Raw genomic sequence first — 15108 nt, forward strand, 5'->3', positions numbered from 1 at the left:
GAACTCTATTATTTCGTTATAAACCTTATCCCAAATACCGAATTCGACATTTGCATCAGCTGGAAGTAACATTTTGATTGTTTCAGGGCAAAATGATCTTAATTTCGTCCTTTTCTTTTTTTTGAGGATCTGAGCTTCATCATAATACAAATATATTGTGTATATCAAAATTGCATTCTTATCTCTGGAGTAGTAGCTTATTTCTAGGTTCTGCTGCCTCTTCTGACAATTGTTCTATACGCAATAAGATGCTTTCAATTATAGTCGAACCATGAATTAATAATTTTTGCATGGTCCAGAAGGTCATTCATATAAACCGACATTGGGGATTTTCAAGGAGTCTTCCGCTACCATCATTTATGTTTTCAAAAATGCCAATCCTGGCATGAAGTACAGATACTTAAATTCAATAAATGTGTATTTAACTTTTTCATCACATTGTTAAAGTCTATTTGAATTAATTCTATGGTTTTTGCTTTTTCGGAACTCAATTTCAATTTTGTCGCTTTCTAATAAAATCTAAATAAAAGAACCGTTGATAACTTCCTGAAATGAGGTATGTTATTTATTTGCAAATACGTATTTCGGGGAGAAGTTCTGCCCTTCCCCAGAACCTGATCAGCCAGTTTTCCGCTAGTATTATTTAATTTATTCGCATATACCGATATTTCGGGAACCACTTGCTCTATTCATCAGTGCTGCACGTCTAATACTAATGAAAAAGCAAAAACCGGCTAATTATATCAAATAATTCAATTGGTAGAAACACTGTAGAGCACATTTATATATAAGTCTTTTGATGTTGATTCGCATATATAACAGCGACCTGCTGATTTCGTATCGGTTGCAGCTTTATACACCTTGATATTGACCATCGGCACCTGAAAAGCATGTTCAAAAATGAATCTGCATCCATGTGAAATTAGTTCTCTTTCTCTTTCAGACTTTTTAACGTAACTAATTTCATCGCTTGTAATGTTGGTAGTTTCTATGCCAAGTCTAAATCGTATTGGTCTGCAATATCTCGGTTTACGTGATTCTATTAGGTTGTTGCAAATGAAATGTCCGATTTGGTACAAACATTTGAAACGGCTGTAAAGCTTACAAAAATTTATTTAATTAATCAAAATGGGTGCCAGTCGATTCAAAACACTTCTCCCAGCGAGATACAAGAGCATGTATGCCAGTTTCATAGAAGTCCAATTTGCGAGTATTAATAAACTCGTCGAAGGCAATTTTAATGGCCTCTTCATTCCTAAATTGTTTTTCCGCCAAAAAATGATCCAAATGCTTAAAAAAGTAGTAGTCGGTAGGCGAAAAGTGCGGTGAATATGATGGATGAGGCAGAGTCTCATACTGCAATTCGTTCAACTTTTGAATCGTTGTTCTGGATACATGAAGTCGTGAAGGAGTATCACACCATCTCTGTTGACTAATCTCGGCCATTGAATACTCAATTTTTGGTGCATTTCCTCGAGTTGGGCGCAACATTTCTATGCATTTATCGTTTCTCTAGGTGCCAAAAACGAATAGTGGATAACTCCAGCTGTAGACCACCAAATAGTCACCACTACCTTCTTCGGATAGAGGCTCGGTTTCGGGATATGCTTCGGTGGCTCATCAGCATCTAGCCATTGTGCTGATCGGTGACGATTGTTGTATAATATCCACTTTTCATTACATGTCACTATTCTGTGCAAAAAGAGATAGCTTCTGTTGCGGGAGAGTATAGAACTGCAAATTTCCGTTCGAAGCGCCATGTTTTGCTCCCTAAGGGCATGCGGAACCCATTTGTCGAGCTTTTTTACCTTTCCAAGTTGTTGCAAGTGCCAGGAAACTGTCGAATAGTGTACGCCTAGTTTCTCTGCAATGTCCCTCACAGACTCACGTGTGTCGGATTCAACTAGCAAACGCAGCTCGTCGTTGTGGCGCACTGAAGGTTTACGTCGCCAGACCGGAATTTTTCGAACCACCGCCGTGTGGTTCGTTCGGTTACCGTATCAGCTCCAAATGCGCTGTTAATGTTCTTGGTCGCCTCCGCCGCTTTATGACCGAGTTTGAACTCATACAGAAAAAGTATACGTTCTTGGCTCTTTTCTATTTTCCTTCAATTTGCAACATCCAACTGGTGGTGGTTTGATACACCAAAATCGCAACTAACTTCACTTGATTGCCAAAACGGCCATTTCATATGCAACAATCTAATAGGAGTTCTGCCAAATTACTTTCTTACCATCTTTGCAACGAAGTATTCTAAGTGTTAGATAGAAATGTTAATAGCGGGTCCAGACACTTGCTATTTGCCAAAAACTCCAAACCATCGTATTGCTTATCAACATGATCATCGTGGGCAAGTACGTTACACTAGCCACAGACGGGCAAGCAAGTTGTTCGTTGGCGCTAGATGGCACGTATATAGACAAGTTGCGGTTGCCGCAACCTGATCGGCCAGTGCAACTTTTGTGCGGACATGCAAACTCACTGAAACCGCAACTTGTCGACAAACGTGCATTTTGCGTAACAACATGATCATCGTGGGCAAGTGCGTTACACTAGCCAAGGACGTGCATGCAAGTTGTTGATTGGCGCTAGATGGCACGTATATAGACAAGTTGCGGTTGCCGCAACCTGATCGGCCAGTGCAACTTGTGCACAGACCTGCAATCTCACTGCAACCGGAACTTGCCGACAAACGTGCAATTTTCCTGCAACCAACAACCTACTTGACAATTTGCTGCACGTATGTGGCGGTGCAACACGTTTGCCGTTTGTCGGAATCCAGCGGGAATTAAAGGTAGAGCTTCGTTAAAAATTAATTTAGAATCAATGGTAATTGATCAGCATGGAATCCGTGAGCGAATGATGCTTCAAAATTCCTCTATGGGAAGCTTGGTGGAAGTACACACGCATATACATTTTTATTCTTTTGTTTCTGTTTTCGCGCATGAACTTTCTGCAAAAGTTTTGATTGATCTAAGCCTCTTACTGAAGGGCAGTGAAACGAATAAAAGTTTTAAGAACAACAGTGCGGTGTTATATATATATATAGACTTGATTGGGAAAGTGGAGTATATTATTGAAAAAAAAACATAAGTTTCATTTTTAAAGTTTCGAAGCAAAGTATTGTTTTCAACCCCAAACAGTAAAAATATTTTAGAGTATTCTTGTCCTGCTTGGAAACTCCAAACTCGTAACGGTACAGTGAGCATTATACTTAGCGAAGTTCGCACCAAGTCGGGAAGGTTCGTTCAGACACTGCATTTCACACCACTCATTTATCTCGCGGATGCATGCACTCATCCTTTGATTTTTGCTAAAAACCGACACTCCATCGAATTGGCAACCAAACACCCCGTCCATACGTTTGCGTTATAACTGTTTGTTGAGGTTTGTGACGCTTGTGTGTTGACGCGCCAGATCGACAAGCCCTACAACCAAGCGAAACAATCTGTCCACAGGCTTGTACTTAAGATTTATTGTTAAAGTTTGGCAAATATGTGGACGCCGTTTAAGATGCGTTAAGGGCGTTATTAGCGACATCATCATCAAATTTTAGTTTGCTGGGATTCAACACACTCCCGGGATTTCGGGGCAAATTTATATTGTCGCTTAGTTAAATCCGCTTCTATGAACATTGCTAGAGTTTCCATCGGTGTAAAAAATGTTCTTTTGGTTATATTTTCTGTATTTCCCTGCACGGGCTGGGTTTATTTATTTCTTTTAATGTTTTTAAAGCTTCTCTTTTTTCGAGCATACACTGTTGTTTGAGCTTCATAAACGGTTAACAAGTAAGGAATGGATTTCTTCTTTTGATCCTCTTACTAGAATTTTTAAGGGAGTCATCCCGTGTGTCGGATCCGCGGAATCGAATTTTTTTTGGCATCAATTGTATCTAGATATAGTGTAGAATATATGGGCAAAGTGATGTTTTGATATTCGAAGTCGTTCGGAAATTATAGCGTTAAAAACGCAGATTTATGTCGATCGCCGTAATAAAGCGCGTATTTATCGGCCCGAATAACAAGAATTGAAGCCAAGGCTGTACATGTGTTCCTTCAAGAAACCTAAGGTTTATGGACTAGGTGTAGCAGATTAATAGTCAGTTAAGATTTTATGGCTAAAAATCACATTCTACTTTTTAAATGCGTTTTTCTCGAAACTTGATTGAAAATCGGCTGCCACCAAAGCCCAAAATCTATCCAACGAAATTCTTTGAAATTTTCACGACTTATTCAGAACATATTTCTACGGTCCGCAAACTATTATAGGATAATTGCGATTTATTCAGTAGTGTTTTTTTAATTCACTAAAGAAGCCTTGAAAAAACACCAAAATTCACAAAAAAAGTTTAACAAGGCACCAAAAAATTAGGTTTCAATATTTTTTAATAATCCTAGTTTGCGGACTGTGGTTAAGTCTACACGTTAAAATGCCGTTTATTATACATTTTTTCTTTAAGATGATCGCAGCGCCCTCTAGCGTGGCAGCAGAAAAATACCTTTTTTGGGGATAGCTCTATAAATTGCTCTGTATTTCAATAATGAACTATGCTATCGGACTGGAAATATTACTGCACATACTCAAGATATTAATAAATATATGGCCAAAAATTCATATCTGTATCTTTATCCAATTGTTCATAAAAAATTTCCAAAAAAAGGGGAAGAAAACGGTGTTCACACAGGATGATCCCCTTAAATGATTTAGAACGCTGACCTGCTTTCGTTTCTCCGTTTACTGGAAATTCAAATGTTCTTTTTGACGAAACTGCGTTGGTTTGAACGAATACTGCTTCTTTTTTATGGGCTCTGGCCTTTTTTTCTTTCATAGACATTTTAGAGTTGGTAAATGATTATTTCAATTATCTAGCGTATCACAATAATAGGACAACAAGTGGTTTCCCAGATATTCGAATTTTTCAGCAAAACTAGGCAAGACTTATGTCTACATTCGGTCGTACGGATATGAACGAGTCATTATTGTTAAACTTGAAGAACCAATTAGACAAACAAAGAACATCTGATTTCGTTCGGTTTGAAAAAAAAAATCGTTTATTCTATCTTTTGTGACCTTATTCACAAAAAAACTATAAGGTTGCCATTCGCAGCTATCCGGCGCGATCAGAAGCGGTAATATAGCATATTTCATTACAAAACGGCTCATTTCTACGGTTTTGTGTAAAGCAAAGACTTATTGGAATTGATTCGATGTCTGTCTGACTAATTGTCACAAAATTTGGTGAGAACATGTGGTTTGTGAATCCCTTTATATGCAATGGGTGGCATCATTTTGCACATACATGCACTTACACAAGTCTACCTCGGGTAATTGATACTGATATGCAAATGACTAAAAAAAGAAAGAAAAAAGAAAAACTGAAACGTATCCATGGACCCAGCAGTTCATATAAGTTCACTTTATATGACGATGACCTCTAACACGTCCTAGGGTGGCATAAATTGACTTGAAATGCGAAACTTTGACCTTCGATAATGAATCGATGTGGCTCTGTGCGTCTGTCTGTCACACCCGATTTCTTCAGAAACGGCTAAACCGATTGCCACGAAATTTAACAAGTGGCGCCATTTTGTGTTGAGTTTAACAGCAGTCTCTCCATGCATGGCAAAGGAGAGTGAAAAGTTTTCTTTCACAGAATATGGCCATGTGGGTTGCCAAATGAAAGGGCTCAGTAGCTCTTGAAGCTGGTCCCATATTTGACATCGGGTGAAACGTAGGGGAGTGAGGGCTCAAAATATAAACCTCAAAAAGTGTAAAAGGCATATTTTAGAAATCTAGCCGGAAACCCCCTTAAAATCATTCTAGAAGTACAAAATGATTATGGTATAAGGGTGGTCAGTGGGTAGTATAGGTCCCAGGGCGAAGCGTGGATTGGGATCCACGATGGAGCATAAAACCTGAGAAACGCCTGCGGAACCAACACCAACAATTTGACTACCAAACCCTATCTCCACCTCCACGTGGTGACCGCTGCGAGCTCTTCCTTAACGAAAAGCTGCAGATGGAGAAGGATGAAAGCGAGTCTCCCACGTTTAAAAACGGGACAAATTGTACCAAGTGGTCCTCCAGGTTGGGAGTTGGGTAGGGCTGACAACCTTATACGGAAAACCGAAGTTACGAAGCCACAAAAGAAGCCTTGGACTGGATTGACTACTCAACGACGAATCCGGCAACGACAATGAAATAACCATTTGCGCATTTTCTAATGGAACGTGCGCTCTGTGTACAGAGATGGAGCTGCCAAGCTATTAACCGATACATTGTCCCAACAGGGACCCGTTTCCTGGAGAAAAGTCACTACACCATATATTATAGTGGCCATCCAGTAAACCGTGTGCTTGGAAGAGGTTTCTTAGTCAGCCAAAAAGTGAACCTACCATTATCGACTTTGAAAACATAGGGGGAACGGCTATGCACTTTACGCTTGCGAGATAAATTTAGAAATATAAGCCTCATAATGTTCACGCCCCTATAGAGGAGACTGCAGAGTTGGAGAAGGATACCTTCTACAAGGCAGTACAACGCGCCCTCTTTAATCTGGCCCTGGAAAAAGTGATCCGTGATGCTGAGGTAAATGCGAGAGGCACGGTTCTCTTTAAGTCCACCCAACTACTGGCCTATGCTGACGATATCGACCATGGGAAGAACGATCCAAGACGTACAAATTCCCTTCATTTCGATCGAGCATCTAAGAACACGACACAAATCCGGTTGATATGGTCTCTACGAATGTCGCTCATAAGCCTCTGAAACGTCACAGGAGGGTTTTTCCGGCCGAACGGCATTCTCACGAACCCACATAAGCCATGTAGCGTTACAAAAGCCGTTTTGTGTCGGTCTTCTTTTTTTATTGGGATCTGCTGATATCCCTTAGCCAGATCCATTGTGGAAAAATATTGAACTTTTCCCAGCAGTAGTCTACTACTAACCGAAATTTCCTTTCCCCAGAATTGTCGCACTTCTTATGCGCGATAATGAGAGGATTTGAGTATATAGAATTGATTCTGCGGATATCGCTTTGTTCTTCCTTCTCAGCTATTTGTCTTCTCAATTATAAATTGATACTTCCTGCTCTGTAGTGTTCCGACTTTCCATCTTAATAAAGCTATTGTCGACTGTACTAAATGATGCACCTGTATGGATAAGGGCTGCATATTGTTTTTGATTTATTGTTATTTTTATTATAGGTAACTCCGTGGCTAGTTGCGAAAAAACCTGGTTATCCACATTATTTACTTCTGCAATAGAATTCCTCCGGTTTCTTGATTTTTTTGTCTTTTTATTTTGTTTTGGGTTTGTCGCATGGTTTATTTTCTATGTTTTCAATATCCATTGGTTCTACTTGTTGCTGTCTTTCCCACCTGCCACTTCGTCATTGTGCAGATTTGTTACCTACCTATTACCTACATTGACCTGATTGATTAATACTTCGTCCTTTATAATGACCTGAATTGTTAGAATAATTTGTATACCGTCGCCTGTCGTTACGATCTTGTTGGTAATAATTATCTTGTCTAGTCGATTTTGAGTGATAATGTCTGTCTGGATTATTATTGGAAGTTTTATAACGTTCGCTATCATTTTTGTCCTGTCTAGATTTATTAGACTTGTCGTTATAGTCATTTGAAAGGTCGAATATATTCGTCTTCAAATTTTCTGAATCTTATTATACTAATTGTCGGATCTATATCTCTTTCTAAATAAATTTTGACTAGTAGAACTCCTTGGCTCATTTCTTTCACTATATTAGAGAGTAGAGAATTTACATTGCTATCTATAATAAATTATCCGTTCATCCCTTTTATATTTCAATCTTTGTACTTCTTCGGCTTACATTATTTACTCTTAAACTTGTAATTTTTTTAAATTTCTGATGGTAGTTTCAAGTGCTTTTTAATAAGTTGCCAATTGTCTGGTTCGTGTATATTTATTATTTCGTCTTTCGCTTCTCCCTGGACCTTCTCGTGAAAGATTGTCCTGACATCTGTTTTCCTTAATTCGTCATTTATTATTCTACTCCAATACTATTCGTCATTGTTGACAAAGCTGTTTATTGATCTATCTCCAGTTCCCGTAACATTGGTCATAAATCTGATTTCTTTCGATATTTTCTCTGTTTATTCCGGGGGCTCACCATCTATGACAGCATAGACAGGGTAAAACTGTACAAAGTCATGACAGAATTTGGTATCCCGACGAAATTGATAAGCCTGACTAAGCTAAACTCTGACCAATAGGCGAGGCCAGATAAAAGCAGCAGGATCACTGTCGAAACCATTCAACATCAACAACGGTCTAAGACAAGGCCTATGTATGATCCACGCTGGAGATGTTAATGCAAGAGGCACCGTCCTCTTCAAGTCCACCCAACTACTGGCCCAAGCTGACGATATTGACATTATGGGAATAACAACCTAAGATGTACAGTCTACCTTCATCCAGATGTAGTAAGCGGTCCGAGATCTTGGACTTCACACTAATGAAGGCAAGACGAAATATATGGTGGCAGCGTTTGCGCCAAAAACCAAAGAACAAACAACACCGAATTGTACTGGTCAAACAACTTTGAGACCGTTGATAGTTTCTCTTATCTAGGGTCCGAATGTTTTGAATTGGATGTATATGCGAATGGAAAAACGTGAATAGGAAATTTATCACACAAGATGAACACAAAACTTTTATACCCGAAGCGTCCAACTTCCGATATTCCGTTTTGTTGGAATTCTAGGAATGATAATAAACAAGTTGGGAAACCGTAAGCTGAACGCTTCCGGTATAAAAGGTTTTGTGTTTCCCTATGTGAGGAACAATGAGTTCATGACAGTTTTGCGTGTACTAAGTTAAATATTCAATTGTGCTCTACCTTTCAAAGCTCCATTTACACAAAAAATTTAATCTGGGACGCACTGTATTGATAATAATTAATCTCATACGCTACAGTTTAGTATCATTAGCAAATCTGAAAAGTTCACCTAAAACAGATCTTTCTTTAGTTTTCTACATTTTCTACAATCTGTAGCTAGGCTTTAAGTCCAGCATTTTCTGTTGTTTACGCGAGTTTTGCAAGATCAATCCTTTCACTGAAATGATAGTTAAAGTTAGTTGATTTTTTCATAATCTCCGCTATGGCCATCTCAAATTATCCACCAAGATGCCTGATTCTCGGTTTTTTGTTGCTATTTCATACGATTATTCTAATCTCGTTGAATGCCTATATCGAGTATGAAGCTCGCTTAATAGTCTATGGAAAGTGGAACTAAATTGGGTCGATTATGATCAACTCTGGGTTAATGAAAATGAAGTTAAGACGGAAGATATGTACGATATTTACCAACATTCTATACGTGAATGTAATGTGCTATATGGTTTGCACTTTGCATGGTTTTGAGATTGCTTTGTTTTCTTAATATTTTTAATTTGTCCGAGTAATTAACTTAATTTGATAAATACAAAATGTGGGGAGGTTGCACCGATCGACCGAGAATTCACTTGCCAAGATTGGTCTGAACATCGAAGTCGATGGTAAACTTCCAAAAGGCAGGCCGAAACAACGATGGCTTGATACGCTGGATGGGGATTTAATAGCCTCGAGATTGCGCCGAGATCAAGCATTCGATAGAGCCAAATGGCGAAATCGATCACGACGAGCCGACCCTGCTCGCAAACGGAACAAAGGCTGGAAGAAAATTTTGTACTGTTGCGGTAAATTTGCTGGTGTTTGACAGTAATTTGGCAGAATGTGGTATTATTATATTAAATTTTACTGGATATATAATATATTCTCCACACCTTATACTGTGTGGAGAATATATTTGGCTATCTAGATTTTTTGTACGGTATTGTCGTCAAGTTTTTTTTTTTGTTTTGTGCTGAATACGATTTTGGTATTTTGTTCGATTTTCTCACTGATATGTATTTTTAAATTTAATTTTTGTTTCAGATACATCCCGAGGTATTTTCCTGATTAAGAGGCGATCAACTGACCACTGAGTTTTTGAGTTGTCTTATTTCTTCCTTGTATTACTTAAAAATTTTGCCATTTGTTTTGGAAAGTTGCACTTGGATCTTGATCAAAGGGCCCTTGGTTTGAAGAAGAATGCAGGCAGAGCCGGACTGAAGAAAAACACCAACAAACCCAAGCTCCTTAGTCCAACGGCTCGTCCTACTATGCCGGTTTGCATTAATGGGCAGAACCATCGCGGGCGTCGATCGATTTGTTTATCTTGCTAGCATTGCTCTAGGTCCGAATTCGTGTCACTTAAAATCTGGAAATACAGTTCCCTCAAAGCCGACATCAAGTTGAGGTTGAATATTGGTGCTCTTTGTGCTGTTATATGTCAGCACATGGAAGTGACCTGAACTATACTTCAAAGGCTTCGCCGTATCGTCGATGTACTCTGCTCCGAAAAAATTCCAACTGAAGAGCTGTGTGGACGAATTCGAAAGTGGCCGTAGATAGGTCACATTTTAGAAAGGACACCAACATCACTCCTGGTTATGCCATGCAATGGAATCCATTGTACCACGGTGGCCGACGAAGAGTTCACCTTAGAAACATATGGCGAGCCGGCAACAATGGCGCATGCATATGGTGGACGCGCTATGCCATATTGTTTTGCAATTTTTCCTAATAAATTAAAATTGCCGGCTGTGCTATTGGCTATTGAATTGGATCACATTGCATATTGTAGGACACTGTCAAATTGCAAGATTGGGTGCCTAGTATCTGTCAAATTGCAAGATTGGGTGCCTAGTATCGCACAATCAAAACAATTAATTATACATATAGATAACATATTTTAATTGGTTGGTAACGCTTCGACAGCATAATATGCATAAACACTTTGGCAACAGTGCACACTAAGAAGTCACTAATTATCATACATCATGCATTATCGGCAGAGAAAAACTGCATACCGTACCGTAACCTGCCAAGTAGTTCTTTCATTTAACGAGATCGTAATGCCAAAAACTGTAGGGTGTGACTAGGATCATGCAAAATTCGTTCCATATTTTCCGTTAAAACGGGAAGTAACGAGTTAAAAAGCGTAACCGTAAAATGAGATAAGACTCGTTCTAAAAAACCACTGTACCGACAAATTTGAAAAAAATCATGATTATAATCACATAAGAAACGAAGCTTCAAAGTACATCTTATTTCTATATCTAGTTAAATAAAGCTAATAGGAGTGTAATACCACATTTTACCGAACTCAGCACATAAGCCAAGGAATTACATAAGCTCCAAAGACTGGCTTGCGTGTGTATCAGTGGGGCAATGAAGACATGCCCAACGGCATCCCTGGAAGTCCCTGCACATACAGATGCAGGCAAAGAGGGAAATATTCAGTATGGCCGGGAGAATCAGTGAGGCCGGGAGCTGCCTAAACCGAAAGAAAATTGATATTCTTTCTAGGCGGTATCCCGAATTATTGATACCAAGGGATAACATGATAACGAGGTTTCACTTCTGTAAGAAGTTTGAAACATGTTGGAGTAAAAAGGCAAACTGGGAGAGCGTGGTTGCGACATACGGCTTAAACCAGCAACTGATTGCTTGGTACACTGACGGATCCCTCACAGCAGAGGGAGCGGGTGCGTGTGTCATTGGTCCAAGGAAAATGTACTTTGAGTCAATGAGCAGGTACACTAGCATATTTCAGACGGAAATATACGCCATAGACAGATGTGCCTCCTTTAATCTCCAAAGGAATTGCAGGGGGAGAACAGCTATTTTCACCGACAGCCAAGCAGCGATCAAGGCACTTAGGTCCAACCAGGTGAACTCTAAACTGGTATGGGAATGCTTTGGGAGATTGAATACACTCGGCTCATCCAACATGGTCTGAATACTTTGGGTTCCAGGCCATGCTGGGTTGGAAGGCAACGAGGCAGCGGAAGAACTAGCCCAAAAGGGAGCAGGGACGCCTTTACACGGGCCAGAACCCTTCTGTGGAGTCGGGAACGGTGGGCGGGCCTACCAAGGATGGAGCAGTCCAGGGTGCTTATTGGGGGATACGAACCCATGCGCACAAAGGATTGCTTAAACCTCACCAAAAAGAACCTCAGAATCATAGAGGGAATTCTCACTAGTCACTGTGGGCTGAACTATCACCTAGGGAAGCTAGGGATATCTACGGACACTGCCTGCAAGTTTTGTGAGGAGTGTGACGAAACGCCTATACACGTCCTGGGAGAGTGTCCGGCACTTGTGCAAAGTAGGTCGAGGCATCTGGGAGAACACTTAATATCAGATGCAACGTGGAAAGATCTGGAAGTAGGGAACATACGAAAGTTCCTGATGGTTATAGGCTTGCATGAGATACTATGATCAATAAGTACGCTATAGCCTGTAAAAGGAACACAATAGTTCTTTAAGGACGCGGTGCGATTTTCACTTAACAAAATAATAATAATACTACGTTTTGGTATTAGTTTTTTTTTTTTTTTTGGATAAAATCCTTAATTTCACCGTAGATGCATCAAATTTTTGCAGCAACATAAACCACTATATTAGATTGATATAGATAGATATAAATCCTGCTACTAACAAAGTAGTTTTAGTGCATTAAAGTTTTACTATATTCGAAAACTATCATCGACTACAAATATCATATTAAACTAAATAGTTGAACAAACGAAGAGCTAATACAGTGATATAAACACTTTTTTTTCGCATCTTTCTTATAATTGCTGTTAGAAATGTTCAATTACCTTGAAGTTTTTTATTAAAGTCCTTGCATGAAAATTTTTATAAATCTTTTAATCGTATCACTTGCAGTATTCATTCAAATTGATCGTTTTTTTAATCATTCAGAAATGATAGAACCACTTATCTATTTTAACTTTTATTGAATATTCAATGAAAAAAGCAATAATAAAAAGGACATTTTAATATTGGATTGGCTTCCCGCCGCTCTCGATCGTTATCGATCAAAAATCTTGCCTCTAGATTGAGAGCACGTACCAGCTTAACTAAGTTGGTACGTGTTCTCAAACTCTAGACCCAGGTAACCTTGATTGCTCTTTTCAAGTTTTCAGTGAAAACGTGAAATTCAATTTAAAATAGGTACTTAAAAATGCCACTAATAAGAGGCAAGTTTTTTGTAGGCGCGACATATGAACTGCCGCGGCATCACGTATAAAAATTAGCTAAGCTTATAGAAGCCTCCTCAAATACGGCGACAAGTTACGGCGCAGAATTCCTTGATAGGTTTCGGAATTCATTTAAGTACCGGTGAAAACCATCGCTATCGACTTGCCGAGTGCCTAAAACATAACAGATCCGTCATCGCAAAATAGCGCAGTTCTTTTCTCAAATCATGCCAGTAACTGGTAAATCCATGAAGGCAACCTTTTTTTTATCGGATCAGTCAATCTAAGCATAAACAAGTCGGGAAACCGGAAGCTGAGCGCTTCAGGTATGAAAGGTTTTGTTTGCTTCTTGCGTGAGTATATTTGAGAAACTATCCCATTTTTACGTAGCCCGTTAAGAATATGTATTTAGCATGACAGATTTAGTACGGGTTGTAAATTTACACGGTAAAGACAACTTTGAGCTACTGTAACTTTATTACTAATAGTATGATTTTGATCAAACTTGGGAATAATATGCTTCATATTATATTTTATACTACTACCAACTTTTATAACTCTGAGGTAAACTTAAGGGGGGTTTTACTCAATTTTCCCAAAGGTACGGTGATATACTATTAACTTAATTTGAATAGATATCGTATCGAGAGTATTTTGAGGCCTGGGCACTATGATTTTTTTCAGATTCGTCGGTTGGGTAGTTTCTGAGAATGATGATCACTTTCCATAATTTATCCTTTCTCATATTGATTTAACACACTTTTTCTTCCCATTGTTTTATAAAGGTCTACTAATGCCTATTATAACCATAATTCCAAAATCTTCGCTCTAAAATCAGATAAACGACTAAAATTTTCTCGTGGTTCTATCATTTATTAACGGTTTAAACAATTTGAAGCAAATGAATGTTGTAGATAATATAATTAATGGCTTTAGAAAACATTTTCGAGATAAATTCAGTGCAAATACTTCCAGAAAAAAATGCAAGGTAATTGAAATTTTCCTATACTAGTTGTAAGACACCTCCGAAAAAATACAGTGGTTCATTTATGAGCGTCCTGTAGATGAAGTGGGAGTAGTTGCTGGCTGTGGACCGAGTAAAAACTCTAATTTCATTCAACTCTATACCTAAAATAAATTTGGAAAAAAAGACCGTTTTCATCTAATTATAAAATCTAACTCCTGTTTAGAATGTTACCTACCTATGGATATTACTATAAATTAGATTAAACTGTATGGTTAACTATAAAAAACTTGAATTAGCTAAGAACTGGAAGGAAGAAGGAATTTTCGTCCAATCACCGAAGTTAAGTGTTATTGAAAGTGAATAATACTTAGATTGAAGGAGTTTCCTTCCTTCCTTGTTTTAGTTAATTAAAGAATTTCAGTTCCTTAGAACTGATAAATGTACATAAATTAGAATGATTAAAAATATTGCACAATTAAATCCAGTTACATGTAAGTAGAGCATTGATGGTTCCCCATTGAGCAACAGATTGGTACTGGAGATACCATGAGTTTTTCGAATTAATTATATGTAATGTAGAAGATCCCTTAATGGAAACCAAAGTGGTTAAATTTGTACGCCGTGCTTTGTAACCCGATGTTTGGAATGCAAATCTTTACTTTTCGATTTGTAGTACTGGGAGGCATCCCAATAGATCCTACAGTTTCCATTTCGCAAGTGCAAATAAAGAATAATTCAAGAAGCTCACTGACTGTAGATTTTGTTCTTACGGTTAGTTGGCTTTCGGGAGAATACTCGGCAATTTGGGTATACCGGAAGACTGTTTTGGGGAACACCAAGTTTACTGTCGCGTTTGTAAATTACGCGATGCTTATTATAATCGTTAATGTAACAAATGTAGAATTCCAAATATCATTTCCAACTGTAAAAGAGATTTCGCTTCTTTAGGTTATATTTCTGTCAAACGGCGGCTAAAATTCCCAGAGCAACCTCCAAAATGTCCGTGATGAAACTCTGGTCGGACTCGA

At 38.6% G+C, this 15108-nt stretch overlaps 1 protein-coding gene across 3 annotated transcripts in view; it reads left to right on the forward strand.

Annotated features, from left to right (window-relative positions):
- The window catches only part of LOC119659472 (longitudinals lacking protein, isoforms H/M/V), a 110685-nt gene that overhangs the window by 17181 nt on the left and 78396 nt on the right, over positions 1-15108 (forward strand). Inside the window, exon 2 of one of the 3 annotated variants that reach the window (XM_038067563.1) lies at positions 9959-9970. The exons of the other annotated variants lie outside the window; for them this stretch is intronic. The gene's annotated coding sequence lies outside the window, so the exon portion shown is untranslated. The remainder of the gene's footprint in view (positions 1-9958; positions 9971-15108) is intronic. 3 annotated transcript variants of the gene reach the window in all.

Source organism: Hermetia illucens, chromosome 6 (assembly GCF_905115235.1).
Source record: "Hermetia illucens chromosome 6, iHerIll2.2.curated.20191125, whole genome shotgun sequence".
Taxonomy (NCBI): domain Eukaryota; kingdom Metazoa; phylum Arthropoda; class Insecta; order Diptera; family Stratiomyidae; genus Hermetia; species Hermetia illucens.